The 8,868-nt window shown below is 48.5% G+C and overlaps 1 pseudogene; it reads left to right on the top strand.

Annotated features, from left to right (window-relative positions):
* Positions 1 to 3,840: 3,840 nt before the first annotated feature.
* Positions 3,841 to 5,980, top strand: LOC139914639 (uncharacterized; annotated as a pseudogene).
* The last annotated feature ends 2,888 nt before the right edge of the window (positions 5,981 to 8,868 follow it).

The following is an 8,868-nucleotide window of genomic DNA, read 5'->3' as shown; positions in this document are numbered from 1 at the left end:
TAAGAACCTGGTTAACTGAAGCTCTGAAGTGCACCCACATAGTTTTCATGCTTTTCACTCTGAATAATGTAGTCAAGGCTGTATGTATCTTTGCTAAAACTGGCTCTTAACAAGGTGTTAGTCATATCAGCTGGTTTACCAAATGGCATTGAGAATGATTTTCAGGTTGTGTGTGTGCGTGCGTGTGCGTGTGCGTGTGTGCGTGTGCGTGTGCGTGTGTGTGTTTATACATGTGCGTAGGCCTGATAACCAATTCCCAATAGAGGTGCCTGTAGTTAGGCCGTTAATGTGTTTAGGTTGGACCAGGGTTCAGCTATCAAAGCCATTGTATTCCAATTAGCGTAAATGTAAAGAATCACAAAGCACATGGGAACGCCACACACACACATATACACACAAACACAAACACACACAAAACAATGGCTAACTAAATAACTGTTTTTTGATAGATAACACACACACAGACACACAGAGTACAATGAGTGTTTCATAATGATAGGGATGATGAATGGACACATCACTGCACCTATTATAATGGCACAGTAAAGGACGCATACAGTCTAGCAAACAAACACACTGAGCATTCACTTATAATAGGCACTGTGATGTGTCCATTCATCAGCCACGTAATTATCAAACACATTAATCGTGTGTGTGTGTGTGTGTGTGTGTGTGTGTATAAATAAAAACAACACTGTTTATTATAGGAGCAGCCAACAGCCTTGACTTGATGACAGAAGGGAATGATGGAGGGGAAGAGAGCGGAGGCGAGATCAGTGACACGTTCATGAATCAGATTGGTGTTTACTCTTGGTTTAAAATGCGACGAAAGTCCTTTCACTGTGTTGCTGCTGCTTCCAAAATGTGTTTCCTTGTACAAATTGGTCACAGCATTTTAATCAAACATGGTCCTCAGAGCGTAACATCTGCAATTTGGTGGATGTTTTTATCTAACGCACCCTGCAGCACCATGAGTTCATTCAGTTTTGACCAACCCCTAACAGTTTTTATTGTAACTGCTGCTCAAAAACCCCTACTTTTACTGTTTTTTTTGTTTTCAATTTGAATGTTAGACAGTTAACACCTGAATGTTAACTCAATAACTTGACCAAAAAAATCATAATTTAATCTTCAAAACCACAAAATGTACAAAATTACCATAATATATCTGCAGGTGGTCGATGAGGTTGTTGATCGATACCAGTGACTCAACGATTACTTCACCAGGTGCTGAGATTTGTAGCTTTTTTGGGTGCCAATAGAGGTCAATAAAAGTCATAGATTAAAAAAATAGTTCCCCACAAAATGAAAATTCACCCGTCAGTCAAAACTCCATTGAAGTTTGTAGGACTACCGAGCACACAGTGGTCCCCATAGTTCCATCTCAGCCTTCTCCTAAACTATTGAAGTTAACGGGGCCATGCACCTTGCCTCTAAAAAAACATAAAATGTCCATCAAATTTCTCCAAACAGCTCGTACAGCATATTGGAAGTGTTTTGTAGCCGAACGATTGCACTGTGGGTCCAAAAGTCCAATATTTACGCTTGGCTACAAAACACTTGGATTGGATTTGAGTGTTTGGTGGTCCTAAAAAGGTGTGGAAACCATCATGAGGCATGAACAAAAAACAATTATATTTTTAGAAAAGCATTAAAGGTCCCATATCATGTAAAACAGGAAAGGAGTTGGATGTGCTATCTAAACATGGTGAAAGTATCAAAACGCACGGTCGCCAACTAAATCCACACAAACCATATTAGAAAAGCGAGTCTCTAAACGAGCCGTTTGGACTTACGTAACTCATTATCATTTTTGTAAGAAATAATAGACTAACAAAGTGTTTTTTTCAAAGCGGTTGAGCGGTTGTCATTGTTTATTACAGGAGTTTTCCCTACCTGTAGCTGCCGGGCTGCGGTGTCTCACGTTTAACTCTTGAAACGGTTAGCCAATCAGAACAGAGGGGTCGTTAATATTAATGAGCCTTAAAGACACAGCGACAGAAACAGCCTGTTCTTGGTAAGGCTCAGAGAGATGCTGGAAAATGAACGTGTAAAAATGGATTGAGAGTGTTTTTGGTACATGACACCACACACACAGCTTTGAATGGACCTCAAGACAGAAAATAAAACTCTGGGAAGTGGAGAATATGGGACCTTTAAAATCTGTTGTTTTTGTTACATGAAGATACTATCCTTATCTGTTTGATACTACTTACTCTGATTCATACTATGAACTTACTGAAATGAAGTTAATTAGTTAACTTAGGTTCGGGAGCAGGGCCACGCCTCAACCACACCTCTAATCACCTGCCTAGTCTACTTATACCTGGTCAACCCATCCTGCCTCGTTTGTCTCAGATCTCTCGACAACAGACAGACCGTGCATCGCTCCTAAACGCTCGACAGCATTACTAAATCGATTTCAAACAGTCAACTCACCATGGATCCCGAACTGCGGCTCAATCCACCCGATTCAGAGGACGATGATGACTTGTTCAGAGCCAGTTATCCTCCACCAGACATGCCACAGCAACCAGACCACAGCCAAGCGCCCCAGCGGAGTCGCCTGTGCTCAGTGGTTAACGTACCACGGCCCCGTCGGCTTCTCCACTCAAGCTCCACCAACGAGATCTCTCCGACTCCCAGCAGATCTCAGGCCTCCTCTCCTCCTTCTGCGAGGGCCGAAAACCATGGACGTAGCAGGCATGGTCGTAGGAGCCGGCTCCAACCCTCTTCTCATCGGCAGCAGCCCCCCTCACGTAGGCCTACAGTCCTCGGCGATCCACCACGACGCACTCGCAGTGTGCCCTCATCTTCCACTCGGCAGTCTCCTCGTCCACAAACAGAGCCCGACATCAGAGAGTGGACCGTCGCCCGCCTCCAACGTTTCCTGAGAGGGAAAGGCATTCTCTTCCACCGCGGCGACAATAAAGCTACACTGTTTAAACTATATTCAGCCTCCATCAATACAGCAACAACAAACACCGTACCTCCCGCGCTTCCGGCTTCCTCGCCAGAGCCAACCACCGCCCGTGTCGTCAGGCGTGACGTCACAGAGCCTCCGCCGCCACAGCCGCAGCCTGCATCATCAGCCCCCCCTGGTGGGGGGCAGGTCTTATGTCCCCCTGTGCCTGCTCCCTCCGTTTCAGACTTCTCTCAGCTGATCTCAGCTTTCTTTTCATCCCTGTCTTCGCAGGCTTCACAAAATCCCTGTGCACATACATCCTTTCATCCCATCATCCCTTCCTCTACCCTTCCTTCAGCCGCTCACAGCAACATGGCTTCCGCTCCCCCCTTTTCTTTCACAGCCAACACGGCAGCACGAGAGCCCCTTCCTGTAACTCAAGGGGCCCCGCCACAGGCTAATCAAGTCGCTTATTCCCAGCCTCCTCCTTCATTTCCAACTGGTCTGTCCTTCCCCCCCCCCCCCCCCCCCCCCCCCCCCTCTCCATCCCCACCCCCTCCCTTCCCCAACACCCAAATGTTTTTTATCCCTGTGCCAATAATTACACTCTAGCCACAGCAGCTCCACCCACCCAGCCAGCTTCGTCAGTTTGTCGCCCTTCTCCCGTCTCTCCTGCATTACGCCAGCAGATACTCACCGGTAACTACGTAGATTTAGCCCAGCTCCTTCAGCCTTCCATTGTTGACACTAGCCAGCCCAGGGAAATGCAGACTAACTTCGGTTCACTGCAGCTCCGCCACCCATTACCTTCAAGGTCAAAGGATTTAACTCCTGCAGAATTCGCCCTTGCACTTTCACTTTACCGCGACATTATCTGCTCAGCCTTTCCCGCACGGAGATCCGAACTAGATGATTATCTATCTATCGTGCTTGACATGGCCTTACGTTTCGAAGGGACCGGTTTTTACAGCTACCACGTCCACTTTGCTAACCAGGCAGCTGGCCGGATACAGCAATTTAATCAGGGAACATACTGGGGCGCCCTCGACTCCGAGCTTTACTGCCGCATCTTCGCAGCCCGCACGTCCCTCTCCTGCGAGTTATGCGGAGCCCCTTCCCACCCCGCCACAGCATGCACAGTCAGTGCTCCACCACCTCGCTCATGTCCCTCTTCCTCGCGCAACGCCCCAGTCTTCAACCGCCTATCACAAGCCGCACCCCCACCTCACATCATCCCCAGGCCCACGGACATACGTCCTTCAGTCAATGTCCCCGTGCCGAAGGGAGTCGACAAACGGGGAAGGCCAATCCTCTACCAGGGAGGCAGGATGGTGTGCAACAACTTCAACCACCTGGGCTGCACTCTTTCCAACTGCCGCCTCCTGCACGTCTGCTCCTTCTGCGGAGGCGCTCACGCCAGGAGTACCTGCCCCCACAATCCAACCACACCTGCAGACTGACTAGCACGGCATCTCGGCACACCCATTAAGGTACATGTCCTTGCCACTGCTCTACAAAACCATCCGGATAGACAGTTCGTTCACTTTCTCATCAATGGCTCCACACATGGTTTCCATCCAGGTATAGAAGTACTTCCCGATACTTCCCACGTCTCTCACAACCTTCAGTCCGCTCTTGCGGAACCTCACACTGTCGACACCCTATTGGCCAAGGAAGTCAAGGAAGGATTCATGATAGGCCCATTCGACAATCCTCCTTTTCCGGTATTCCGCATCAGCCCAATAGGCGTCGCCACTCGGAAATACTCCGGAAAAAAGAGGTTGATAATAGACCTGTCTTCCCCGCATGGCTCACACATTCCGAGCATCAACAGTGTCATTCCTAGTCCCGATTTCTCTATGCAATATGCAACCATCGACCATGCCATCACCCTCATCCGTCCGGCAGGACGCGGAGCTTGGCTTTCTAAAGCAGACATCACCAGCGCATTCAAAGTCTTGCCAATCCATCCAGACTTCTGGCGTTTTTTCGATGTTTGCTGGAAAGGTGCATATTATTTTTCTGTGCGCCTTACCTTCGGCTGCAGAAGCAGTCCTAGGATCTTCAACTCTCTTTCAGAAGCCCTGTGCTGGATCCTGACTAACAACCACAGACTCCCTTACATACTCCATCTTCTCGACGATTTCCTCGTCGTCACTCCACCAGCCTCACCTCCTCACCTCGGGCTCACTACTCTCACAAAAGTTTTCTCAGAACTTGGTGTCCCTCTTTCTGAGGAGAAAACCTCAGGGCCGAGCACATCCATCGAGTTCTTAGGCATCACCCTGGACTCAATTTCCTTCCAGGCATCTCTGCCCTCAGAGAAAATACAGCGCATCACTCTGCTCCTGTCGAACTATCTCCTGGCAGACAGATGCACCAAACGCCAGCTACTAGCCCTCCTTGGCCATCTCAATTATGCCATTCGCATAATTCCACAAGCAAAATCCTTCCTGTCCAACCTTCTGACTAAAGCTGCAGCCGTCCCCTCTCTCCACGATAGAGTCGATCTGGACGATGCCTGCAAAATGGAAATGCGTATGTGGCAACATTTCCTGTCTTCTTGGAATGGCATTTTCTTCTTCTACGACGACTTCATCACCCAGCCCGAGGACATCCAACTTTACACGGACGCAGCTCACTCCATAGGTTTTGGTGGCTACTATGGAGGGAGATGGTTCGCTTCTGCTTGGCCCTCAGAGTTCAAATCTCTCGACTCCGAGTCCCGCTCTCCTTCATCCGCGCTTCACGAGCTATACCCCATTGTCATAGCTGCCATTCTTTGGGGGCATGAATGGTCTAGGAAGTCCATACTCATCCACTCCGATAACACCGCAGTCGTAGAGATCCTAAACAAAGGTCGATCCCGTTCTCCAGCCATCATGCAGTTCCAGACTCACGTTAATCTCGGCTCAACACCAGTTCATCCTCCGGGCAGCCCACATTCCTGGTCACCACAACAGCATCGCTGATTCATTGTCTCGTTTCTCATTCCAGAAATTCAGACACTTGGCCCCCGAATCGGATTTTCATCCCATACCAATCCCACCGTTTTCAGCCACAACATTCAACTAGCTCCACAGCTGGGAAACCTCTCCAACGCTTCACAAGAAGCTATCCTCAACAGCCTCGCCCCAAGCACTCTCTCAGCCTACCTAACTGGCTGGAATTGTTTCAAGGCATACCACGCCACCTACCAGCTGTCATTTCCCTCTCTGGACGTCATGTCTATCTGCAATTTTATCACCCATGCTCATTCTGTCCAAAAAATCCGGTCCTCCACCATCCAGACCTACTTAGCAGGAATCAACTTCTTCTTCAAACTAGTCACTGGCCTCCATTGTCCTCCTACCTCCCATTCCCATGTTACCATGTTAATCAAAGGCTTGCGCAAACCAGACGCTTGCCACTCACTTCTGACCTTCTCAGCCTCTGCATCCGTTCTCTACGTTCAGGCTACATATCCCCTATGGTCGACTTGACCCTAGAATCCATGTTCCTGCTGGCTTTTTTCGGCTTCCTGAGGTGCTCCGAATTTGCCCCGACTTCATCTGCCTATAATCCTTCTCATCATCCCAGTCTATCTGACATAACCATCCACACTTCCGACTCTCTCATATTCACGCTCCGAAGGAGTAAAACAGATCAGCTGGGAATTTCTTTCCCTATCTACATTTTCCGCCTCGACTCCTATCTCAGCCCATACGAGCCACTGGCCAAATACATCAGCTCTAGGTATGCTACCAAGGCATCACCTCACCACCCGCTCTTTCTCGCCGAGACAGGAAAAATGGCCACTCGATTCTGGTTCCAGAAGCATTTACACAGAGTCCTCCACATTTCAGGCATATCTTCAGAACACTATTCGAGCCATTCCTTCCGCGCAGCATCCACAGCAGCCAGACTGGGCATCTCGGATCAAACCATCCAGATCCTTGGCCACTGGTCATCTCAGGCATATCGCTCCTATATCCGCAACAATCTTAACGATCTCCATCAAGTTCACACTCAACTCAGCTCAATCTAGATCTGACTCTTTTGGGGGCCTGTTATCAGCTCGGGTGGGAACTTGCCTGAGATGGAACCCCCACACTGAGTCTCCCTCCGCCCGGTCTCCAGTACATCCTCCCAGACCAGCCTAACACACGACATCCTCCTTCCACCTTCACCCCTCCCCTTACATCCATCCACTTGTCCTCAACATCCAATACCTCTGAATTTCCATTAAACCTTTAAATGACATATTGTTGTGGCGTGGTCCCTGCTAGTGAAGTGAAGTTAATTAGTTAACTTAGGTTCGGGAGCAGGGCCACGCCTCAACCACACCTCTAATCACCTGCCTAATCTACTTATACCTGGTCAACCCATCCTGCCTCGTTTGTCTCAGATCTCTCGACCCACCCTCCCTTTCCCTTCTCTTCATCCATCCACCTTCCTACCTCATCCCTACCCCATCCCTCCCTCCGCTCATCCCTACCCACATCCCTTCATCCTCTCTTCCCTCCTCCCCTCATCCCTTCTTACTCAATCCGTGCATACCTCTCCCACGTGTCATTCTAGGTACTGTCTGGGGGCCTGTTATCAGCTCGGGTGGGAACTTGCCTGAGATGGAACCCCCACACTGAGTCTCCCTCCGCCCGGTCTCCAGTACATCCTCCCAGACCAGCCTAACACACGACATCCTCCTTCCACCTTCACCCCTCCCCTTACATCCATCCACTTGTCCTCAACATCCAATACCTCTGAATTTCCATTAAACCTTTAAATGACATATTGTTGTGGCGTGGTCCCTGCTAGTGAATAAGGATTTATGTCAGCGTAAAAAGGAAAGTAAACTCTCTCACTCTGCAAATACACCCCTGCTTATGTGACCATTCACTTTAAGCTGGAACATTAGTGAATAGACCTACACCCACTGCATGACTGTCTTCTTTAGATATCTCTCTTTTTCTAGCTGGACTGTTATATATTTAGCCATTATGTGTGCATAGCCAATTCTCCACTGGATCTGTAAGATGGCGCCAACCGTGGTTTCTAAGAGATTTGTGATGCAACTGCGAAGCCTCTATTGTCCCCCTGCCGCTCTCTCTGTCTCTCATCATCCACCTTTCTTTCTCTCTTGATCACCTCCATCCCTCTCTCCTTTGATTGCCTCCTCCTTCCTTCCCTCCCTCTCCCTTCTCTTGCTGCAGGCGTCGATGTTGTTGTGGCTGGCGTAGGTGGCGCGCCTTTTACCGCTGACAGCAGAGAGAGGGAGCGAGGGAGAGATGGCAAGAGAAAAAGAAAGAGAGGAGTGACGGAAGAGCAAAGAGGTAGAGGCGAGAAAGGGAGTAGGGGGGGTTTATTTTAGACCTGACCTTTTCTCGCTCATAAACAAACACTGCCTTTTCCTTTCCCTCTTTCTCACATGCGCTTTCTCTGTCTAGCTCTCTCTCTCTCTCTCTCTCTCTCTCTCTCTCCTGTCTCTCCATCTCTTTCTCTTAACGCCGCAGGCAGCGACCAGTCAGGTCTTAATATCCCCTGTGTGAGTGTGTGTGTGTGTGTGTCTATGTGGTTATATAAGGTATGCCTCAAGGCAGTTGGGCATAAATAAAGATATTAACAACCCCTTAGCAGAGATAGAGCCGTCATCATAACTGATGCAATATATTGTCATATATGGACAAAGTATAAGACGTAATACTGTTGGCAATCCCCGAAGTCCCCATAATCTCAGTAAAGGCTTTCCTCAAGGGTATTACGCCTTTTATTCAATGGCTTCCAATACATGTGTACCCAAGTGGGGACTCGAGTCACATGACGAGTCACAATTTTAATTGCTTGAGACTTGACCTGATGCATGAAGAGAAGACTTGGGACTTGACTTTGACTTGTACTTTGAGGACTTGAAAAGGTTTCTAAAGTCTTGACTTGAGATCTTGTGTTTGTGTAAATGACTTAGATTGAAATTGATGAGATTTATT

This window comes from Centroberyx gerrardi, chromosome 17 (genome assembly GCF_048128805.1).
Source record: "Centroberyx gerrardi isolate f3 chromosome 17, fCenGer3.hap1.cur.20231027, whole genome shotgun sequence".
Taxonomy (NCBI): domain Eukaryota; kingdom Metazoa; phylum Chordata; class Actinopteri; order Beryciformes; family Berycidae; genus Centroberyx; species Centroberyx gerrardi.
The sequence above is the reverse complement of the archived record's forward strand: the minus strand, read 5'-3'. Positions and strand labels throughout refer to the sequence as shown.